At 42.7% G+C, this 9,139-nt stretch overlaps 1 long non-coding RNA gene across 4 annotated transcripts; it reads right to left on the bottom strand.

Annotated features, from left to right (window-relative positions):
• Window positions 1–3,407: 3,407 nt before the first annotated feature.
• On the bottom strand, window positions 3,408–7,367 carry LOC142493928 (uncharacterized). Of its 4 annotated transcripts, none has more exons than XR_012801239.1 (3): window positions 6,986–7,367; window positions 5,075–5,291; window positions 3,408–4,185 (listed from the first exon to the last, which is right to left on the bottom strand). It is a non-coding gene; the product is annotated as an uncharacterized LOC142493928 (long non-coding RNA). The 4 variants fall into 4 exon arrangements; XR_012801238.1 differs by lacking the exon at window positions 6,986–7,367 and adding an exon at window positions 6,341–6,978; XR_012801237.1 differs by lacking the exon at window positions 6,986–7,367 and adding an exon at window positions 6,341–6,978 and having other exon boundaries at window positions 5,075–5,959.
• Between the last annotated feature and the right edge of the window lie 1,772 nt (window positions 7,368–9,139).

Raw genomic sequence — 9,139 nt, forward strand, 5'->3', positions numbered from 1 at the left:
ATGGATGGATAAAGGAATATTGCAAAATTATATATATATATATAGTTGTACTTTATTATATCACTTATTTGCATGTTTTGCCCATTCAGCACTTTAAGTGGGTTACAGCAGAATACCCAGCTATTTAAGCAGCATCTTATCTGGGGCTTACAGTGAAGCAGGCCGGTTCTGATGACCTTACGTGCTGAAGGGATTATTGCATAGAGCTGCTTGCTCAGTCTTTACATATTTTGATTACCACCGCAATATAGCGGCAGATATGCAGCGCCTCACCCTTTCTCATTTGCAAAGCAACCCCCGAAATGTGCAGAGAAGTGTCCTTGTTTTAGCAGGTCAAAGCTGCATTCAATTGAGGCTGCCATACTGTATGTGATTCTGTAGGTTCTGTTTGCTCAGAGGACCATAATGCCGGATGATTTTACACTGCGCAGTAACCCTGGGGTAGTGTGTGCTTTCATATTCTAATATCGAGGTTGTAAACCTTTCTCTGCCAGTGTGGCTGGATGCATAGACTACATCTAGTGGTTTGGTCCGTCCACTGCAGGGGTGGCCAACTCCAGTCATCAAGGGCCACTGGCTGGTCAGGTTTTCAGGATATCCCTGCTTCAGCACAGGTGGCTGAAGCTGGGACTGATTGAGCCACCTGTGCTGAAGCAGGGATATCCTGAAAACCTGACCTGCTGGTTGCCCTTGCTGACTAGAGTCGACCAACCCTGGTCTACTGTATCTATTCACATGCATTCTTATGCACCAGCGGTTCCAGTGGGAACAGCGTTAGCCTGGAGCAGTTTGTGAGGGGGGGAGGGGGGAGGACGGGACACTAATGGTGGAGTAGAAATTAAACATTTGTTGGCAAAATGGTGTTTAACTCTTTCAGCACCAGAGATGACTGCACAGATATGACTTGCAGTACCAAAAGGGTTTAAAACGTGAGACCATTCCAGTCTGATGACCGGGTCTTCCGGGATCTGAGAGGTTGCTTTCTTAAAAAAATAAAACTCCTATTCTTTATTTCTATCTAACAATATTTTGGGGGGGGACAGTGTAGTTTCAACGTAACCCACTCTGGCCAGGAAGGTGTTAATACTTCTCTGGGTTGTCAGCCATAGACTGATGTAATGTCCCTGTTTAGTATAAATGGTGGAAACCGCCTCAAACTTCTGCTTGACACGGCCTGGAGGTCCCAGAACAGAAATGCCATGTGTCCAAGGAAACAGAATTCAGTATTTTTACTCTTTGCCCCCCAAAAGAAGAACTGATATTATAATTATTTGCATGTCCCCCCTTGTTCTAAACTGTGCTTACATTCTGCCAACACATACTGTAACCCTCTTAGGACAAGCACCTTAAATAAAAAAGCTATGATCGTCTGCAATGATACAAATTGCAACAATCATCACCATTAGCTGTGTAATTTAGTTTTTTTTCTTCTTCCGTGTTTTGTGTGTGATAACGGCAAACAGTCCTCATGTCTCATTCCGTGTACAACAAAGCACATCCTATTTTTATTTATTTTATTATTATTTCTTTGTTTTAGTGTAACGGGCATTAAAGAACATATCACATTCAATATGTCATATTCACACTATACTACTTAAGTGGTTGACACGCCATGTTAAGCAGGTTACTCTGGCAATAGAGGCGTTCAACAGACTTTATGTTCCAGTGATAATATGTATAGAATAAAAATAATCTAGAGTAATTGAGGGGGAAATTAAGACTGCAGAGAAATGTGTATTTATAAATGCAACCTCCCCCCCTCCCCCCCACCCATTAAGTCATGTAATCATAAATAATATTAACTCCTTAGGTGCTGAAGAGGCTTTTAATGCACTGAGAAGTGCAGAAGAGGTTATGCAATGCGAGTGACATGGGGTCACAGGTTTGGATTCTTCATGCAGCATTTGGTTCTAGTAACGATGATGAAAATCCTTCAGTAGTAGGAGGCTAACAGCGATAGCCAAAGCTCCTTTTGGGATATAGGTAACCATTGAATAATCTTCTTTAAGGGCCTTTTTGGATTATCTAATGTTAACCTAAATTGCACCCGGCTTAGTGTCTCTCTAACGACCATATGTGTCATGGCTAAGGCTTGTGGAGCAGCTGTCTGGTAATTATTCGAAGGGGAACACTTCAGAAAAGAAAAAAGGCTTGGACATTAGCGAGAGACCAAGGACACCATTGAGTGGTGGAAGGGGCTTAAAAAAAAGCCAACCTTATACTATAAAACGTCATTAATGATCAAAAAATAAATAAATAAATAAACCCCAACCTTTTCTTCACAGTAAAAGTGGAAATGTACTGTATGTACAAAATCAAAGTAGTGTAGCAGTGTTTGTAGCATTATCAGACCCAGGAGATGGATAAATAGGACATTACGTCGTTCTGAAGCCCAGCGCCATTAGATGTTATAGTGCTGGAGGCTACACAAGGATGGGCCTGAAAGGGTTTAAACATCGGTTAAATTAAATAGGTATCCAGACCTATCACCTGGTCCCTGGTTTTCTGGGAGTCTCACTGATTTTTAACCTCAGCAAATGCATAGAGGTTATGATTAAACTGCCATAGTGCCGATCGGGGTACTATTCCACTGAAACTCCTGTTGACTTCAAAGGGAGTTTCTGTGCGTTGGTGTCCCGATGAGCACTATCGCTGCCTAATGAATATGCTCCATAGACTTGATGGAGTCTCACCGCTGTAAATCAGTACTTTTCCATTGAAATGCTATAGTTTGGTGCAGAACCGGCACACCTCCCTGCTGTTAGTCGCGGAGGGCTGATCTCTCTGCATGTGTAACTTGCATCGTGACCTGAGAATGCCAACGGTCAAGCCCCCAAAATAATTTAATATCGCTGCGTTCATGTAATATCTTGTCCAGCTTTTCTTTTTTTTTTTTTTTAACGCGTGCCCAACAGGCAAATAAAATCATTAAAAACCAAACCATTTGTTCGGAGGTTGGAGGCAAAATTGTTATTTGTGATTACAGGCTTTCAGTGCTGCAGGCCTCTTTAGCACTCTAAGGGGTTAACAAAAGTGGAAGGAATAACTACCCAGATTTTGTATATTCTTTATACTTACAAAATAAAAATATCTGTTTTTTTTATTTATTTTTTTAAAACAAAGTATTACCTTGAACCACAGCTTTAAGTCAGGTAAATTTAACGGGCAGCAGAACAACATATAGGGCCTTCTTTGCTACGTGTCGTTGTTTAATTTTTTTTAATTTACCTTCCATAGTCCCAGCTAATTCCAGTTATGAATCATAAAAGAAAAATGTATCATTTAGCAGCGAATTCCTTCCATGAAGGCACAAGGACAGTGATGGGGAGACCCAAGCCACTGTAGGCCTGTGACATTACATTGCAGAAAACTTGGTCTAGATGGCAATGAAACAAGTCGTCACAGCATTCAGTTCTACACGCAATGTTTATTAGATATTTTCAGACTTGTACATTTCCATTACTTGCAGTATAGAAGTCCTGCGGGGAAAGAAAACCATGTACATTTTTAAAATATATATATATAAATTAACCCTTTAAGTGCCCAGAGTGCATCTTAACGCGGTGTTTGAAAGGGTCCCCTTGCAGGTTTCAATCGTCTACAACATACAATAGCAGCAGAAATGACATTAATATGATACGGTTAACATACTGTGCTCGTTTCGTGAAACGCCAAAAAAAAAAAAGGGGGAATAGCGGGGTGTCAAGCATTACGTAATACCTTTAAATGACAGATACAGATGAGATTACATTATACAGTACAATGTAGCTCAGATAAAATGTGCATTCAAATTGAAGCACCCATGCAATGGCAGAAACGAATTCTTAAATGATAAATATATCTATTTTTTCTTCTTCTTTACGCTGACCCCTTTTAAAATAAAGAACAAGCAAAACATGAGACATCACACAACATGGTTTCCTATGCATGGGTTATAAGCTTTATATCATCGCACAAGCTCAGCATTCCTAGGGAAAGCCTTTCAGCATTATAATTCATTCACAATGTTACCTGTTTTCTTAAATTTAAAAAAAAAAAAAAAAATACAAAAAAATAATTGAAGGGCTGCTACCCAAACGTAGCAAAGCACATACATTCCTATCGATCGCCGGCTCCCCAGGGCTGTGTTACAGCCAGGCACACCATGGTATTTAGCTTGTTCTAGGATCGTGCTGCATATCTATCCTGGGAAAAAAAAGTAACAATGCAGGGTCACATTTGTCATCTCCTCCGGGTCAGCACTAAATAAGGTTAAATGAACAACAACAACAACAACAAAAATGCAGATTCAAAACCGCAAAAGCAAAGCACGTTTTGTTTGGGTGTTTCTCCTTCTCCTTCTTCTTTTTTTGCAGGCACGATATGTCTTTCTGGTGGTGTCTTCCTGCGTCCCGGTGCTGCTGCTCAGCCTGCAGCATTTCCTCCCATGTGCAAGGTCCATCCCACCCACCCCGCACACACACACCTCTCACTCAGGCATCGGATTGCGCTCCTTTTTACACCTCCCCAGCCCTCGGCGCTCGGCAGCCCCTCTCTTGGCATTCACCGCGTGCCTTAATTGTATGGAGATTTAAATCAAGGTCCGCTGTGAACACGGAGAGACGGGGCCCTTTTATCAGGCGAGAGAGAGAAAAAAACAAACACAAACACAAAAAAACTCCCTACTCCCACAGCCTCACCAACCAACCCCATCCCTGAACCGTGTGCTGTGCAATGCCCATATACCCGGCACTGCATTCGCAGCCTTTTGTTCTGTATTCACAGCGCTTCACTGAAAAACCTTTCTTATTCTATCTTTCCCCCCCCCCTCTCCTATTTTCCTTCTCGCCTCCCTCCCCCCACCCCCCTTTTTTTTTTGCTGCTGCTTCCTTGCAGTAGATCAGAGAGGTGGTGCTGTAACAATGACAGGCGTATTGCAGGGATGCTGCTGCTGCTGCTGCTGCTGACACCCCCATGGAAGAGTAAAGGATGAGAAAAATATGGTTGAGGGAAGAAGAAAGAAGGGAAAATAGGGAGGGAAAAAAAAAAAGAGACAGAGAGAGATAGAGAGAGAGAAAAGGGCTATTGACATTACCTATTGTGGAAGCTGTTTTCTGTTTTTCAGCATAAAGGGTCTGGTGCAAGATAAGGGCCTGCAGGTTGGTAATAAAGCGTCCCGGCTCTCTCTCTCTCTCTGCAGTCAGTCCTTTTACTGAGGTCTCAAGTGGTACAAAAAAAAAAAAATAGGAGCGGGGCCCATCTGGCTTCTCATCAGCTTTGTCAAGTCTTGCATACGCTGAAATGCTAATGACCTAGATAACTCATGCAAAATGCAGCAGCAGAGAGAGAGAGAGAGAGAGAGAAAGAGAGAGAGAGAGAGGGGGGAGATTGAGAATGAGGGAGGCAAGGAGGGAGGGAGCAGAGAAGAGAGACAGAGATTGTTTGGTTGCAGTACATATACCCTTCCAAATCCCTTTACTAATCAATCAGGCTCACCTCCTATATTACACATTGCGCCCCTATGCGAAAGGTCACACTGCGCTAATGCTCATAGGTAGCAGAATATATACGTTGTAAGATGCTCTCGGCATGCATGGCGCGCTTGTGCCTGCATCAAGACAATTTGCTAGCATCTTTAGAGCGCTTCCCTTTGATCTCTGCCTATCATCGCCCATTGTCCCGCCGAATACGCAAGCGCTGGACAAACAGACTATATCGTGATCAAAAAAACAAAAAACACAACAATCTCACTGCGGCACAAATACACGTAAAAATAACACGCAGAACACCGGCAAGACGATTCGGAAACGTGCATACCGCAATAGGTCACTTGTCAATTCTGCTCTGCCACTGCAGCATTACGCAGGAATAGCACTAATAAAAACAGCCGCCTTCCATTATTATTGCAACTCCAACTGACCCTTCACCAGCACAATCCCTTTTCCTCCTTTTAAACGGACCAGCAAGACCGAAGGTCCACCTGTCAATGAGGGTCGTTATTCCTACACTGCTCTAGATAAGAATAAGACAGTGGAATATCATATCATACGCCTATAATATATATTTTCTTTAACTGTGCATGCAACGTCTTGTATATAATGTATATACCCTGCTCATTTATGTAACTGTATTTGTAACCATTTGTCTTAACTCTGTGCCCAGGACATACGTGAAAACGAGAGGTAACTCTCAATGTATTACTTCCTGGTAAAACATTTTTATAAATAAAATAAATAAATAAAATGGTACCCAATAGGCCTGCAACGCAATTCAACAGCAAACAGGTTACATCGAGACAGCTGAAATCCACAACCAGAACATACAAATGCAGGTGGCGGGTTACAAGTTACCTCTTCCTTACCATTTTGTCCAAACCATTCCTCTTCAAGCAGTCCCTCCAACCCGTGTCCTCTCTGACTCTCTGTCTCTGCACAATCAGTAGGGAAAACCAAATTTTGGGGGGGAGGGGGGGGGTTCTTCCCCCAATGCACCAAACACTGATCAAACCTCACACATTGTCAGCATATCTCTGCCAGTGAATGATCCCTACAACTCCGCCACACCAGCAATGCTCAAATGCCCTTGTTCCCTCAGACCGTTTTGAATCTTCAGCCTTCTGTGGATTGGAACACCAATAACTGCAGAGCTCCACCACTCATCAAACCTTCTAAAGGCAGCAAGACAGGCAGATTAATCCGCGTGCACACACGCAGCCAGTTCTACCTCCTATTTTTTCCTGCTCTCCATATAAATACAGTGTATTTCTGCCAATGTCTTCAGGCAAAACACTTCAAGCTACAGAACAGACATTCCAGCAAAATACACGTCAATAAAGGAAAACGAGTTAAAAGGAAATAAACTCCATTGTCTTGTTTTCTGCATGCATGTGAAAAGAATAATAGGAAAGACAGCAGACAATGGCACTTGTCACAAAAGGAAGACCCGTAAAACAAAACAGATAGGAGAGACAAAAAATAAAGGGTTGAAATTCACATAAGGAACCTACTGAGAGCTTTAAGAGTCATGCAAAAGTGTCTTTTGCTAGGAGCTGATCTGGAGAAAGAGAAGGGGAACCTTCCAATTTATCATTAGCCAGTCCTAATCTTTCTCACTGTCCTCCGTCTGTGATCCAATTCTTTTTTTTTTTTATCTTGAAAGGATTATTCAGCCAAAAAAAAAAAAAAAAAATATTCACATCTGCTGACTCCGTGCACTGAAAACAAGAGGATTATAATTCTTGCAAACAAAGCCAGACCCTCCACAGATAGGCACTCGTCACACCTGCCCCCGTGTACCTCCCCTCTCTGCTATGCGGGGTGCGATTTGGTTTTATTATGCCAAGGGTGCTGTCATCGAAATGATGAAGAAGGGAGGGGGATGGGGGGCAAAGAGGGGGGTGGCGGGGGGTTTAGTGGGGGAGAAAAATAATAGAGCATCAATGACCATATTTGAGTCCGGGAGGGGGAGGAAGAGGAGAGGGGATGGAGGAGAGGGACCAAGGGGAAGGACTCCATCCTTGATTGTAACCTTGCAGAATGTCAGATCGGCCACACCCACCGTCCCCGCTGAAAAGAATGAGAGGCAAAGCCCTGAGACACAGAGGAATTATTGAATCAATCACTGTTTATTCTCTCAAAATGAAATATTATTACGGCTGCAGGTTTTTTTTTTTTTTTTTTTTTAAACAACGGTTTCTACAGATTGCTTGTTCCGCCCTCCCAGCGCTGACGGGGGTTAACCTCTAGCGACGCAATGCAGCGTAGGCCCCTTGACCAGAGCTGAAGGGGTTAAAAGTAGAGCGCCTCTCATCAGCGATTTTGCCGGTCAGCATCCTTAAAGACCCGTTCATTTTAACCTTAGATGTTATTTACCCCGAAAGATTGATGTTTTTTTTTTTCCCAGCAAATTTTAAAAACCCATGCATATACACACACGTATAGGAAGGCAGCATCTATCGACCAAAACGTGAAGTCCTCCCGTTTGAAGCTATTTCCAGCGGTCTCCACATTCACGTGCAGATTTCTTTTTCTGCGCGCAGGCGAGCGAGTCCAGCAACGCATTGCAGAGGAACGGAGTGCGCAGGAAGAATACACAATCACCCCCCCCCTTCTCACTCCGTTTTATTTCTGTACTTATCACATGTTTTACCTGGAAATAATACATTGGGAGTTACCTCTCGTTGTCAAGTATGTCCTGGGCACAGAGTTATGATATCATACATGGTTACATCAAATGAACAGAGGTGATACATTATAATTAGATAGTTTGAGCTCGTAATGCAGATGTCATTAGATCTTTGATGGTATTAAAATGATTCCAGCAGTTATTTGAAAATGTTCTGTATATATATAATTTATATGTAGAGGTATCAGTACCGTGTTAGCCGAGCTTCAATAATCAAAAAATAAATAGATGATACCGTTCTGTGGCTAACGAAATGCTTTTATTTGTGCGAGCTTTCGAGATACACTGATCTCTTCTTCCGGCGATGTTACAATGAATGAAGCAAAAGGTATAATTTATATATAATATATATATATAATTACCCCCCCCCCCACCCCTTTTTATCATTAATTTACGGTCGCTGTAGAGAGAGAGGTCAGATGGAGCTGCCTGCGACTGCCTCCTGCATTGATCCCATTGCAGTGGTTGTGTTATCACTGCAGTTTATCTGTCCTGACTGTTATTGTTCCAGCGCAGAAGGGAGCTGGGTGTGGGGACAGAAGCATTGAAACAATGGCTGAGGCTGTTAACAATCATCTCTCCTCCATGTGGCACTGACTGGGCTTATGCAGGAATTGCAGGAGCCGGTGCACCAAAGGTTTTGTCTATCTGTGGATAATAGGAGGGTAGTAACAATTGTATTGAAGGTAGCAATGCCGTTTAAACCGTTTTCTGCCAGATGGGGCCGTCACAAGGTGCTAATACAGCAGGGTCTTTCTAAACAACAGGGCAGTTTGTTTGGGGGGGGGGGGGCTGCAAACTGAATGGAATTTAGGGGTCACCCTACAGCTTGTCCATTAGCAAACATAAGCCAGGCTCATATGTACTGTACATCCCAAGCTATGCTCGCAAAGCTGTATGTAAAGAGGCAAACCCTTTAAAAAATAAAAAAGACATGTAGATTAGCAAAGGAAATGAGCCTTTAATCCATCTTTTA

The sequence above is a fragment of the Ascaphus truei genome, chromosome 4, assembly GCF_040206685.1.
Source record: "Ascaphus truei isolate aAscTru1 chromosome 4, aAscTru1.hap1, whole genome shotgun sequence".
Taxonomy (NCBI): domain Eukaryota; kingdom Metazoa; phylum Chordata; class Amphibia; order Anura; family Ascaphidae; genus Ascaphus; species Ascaphus truei.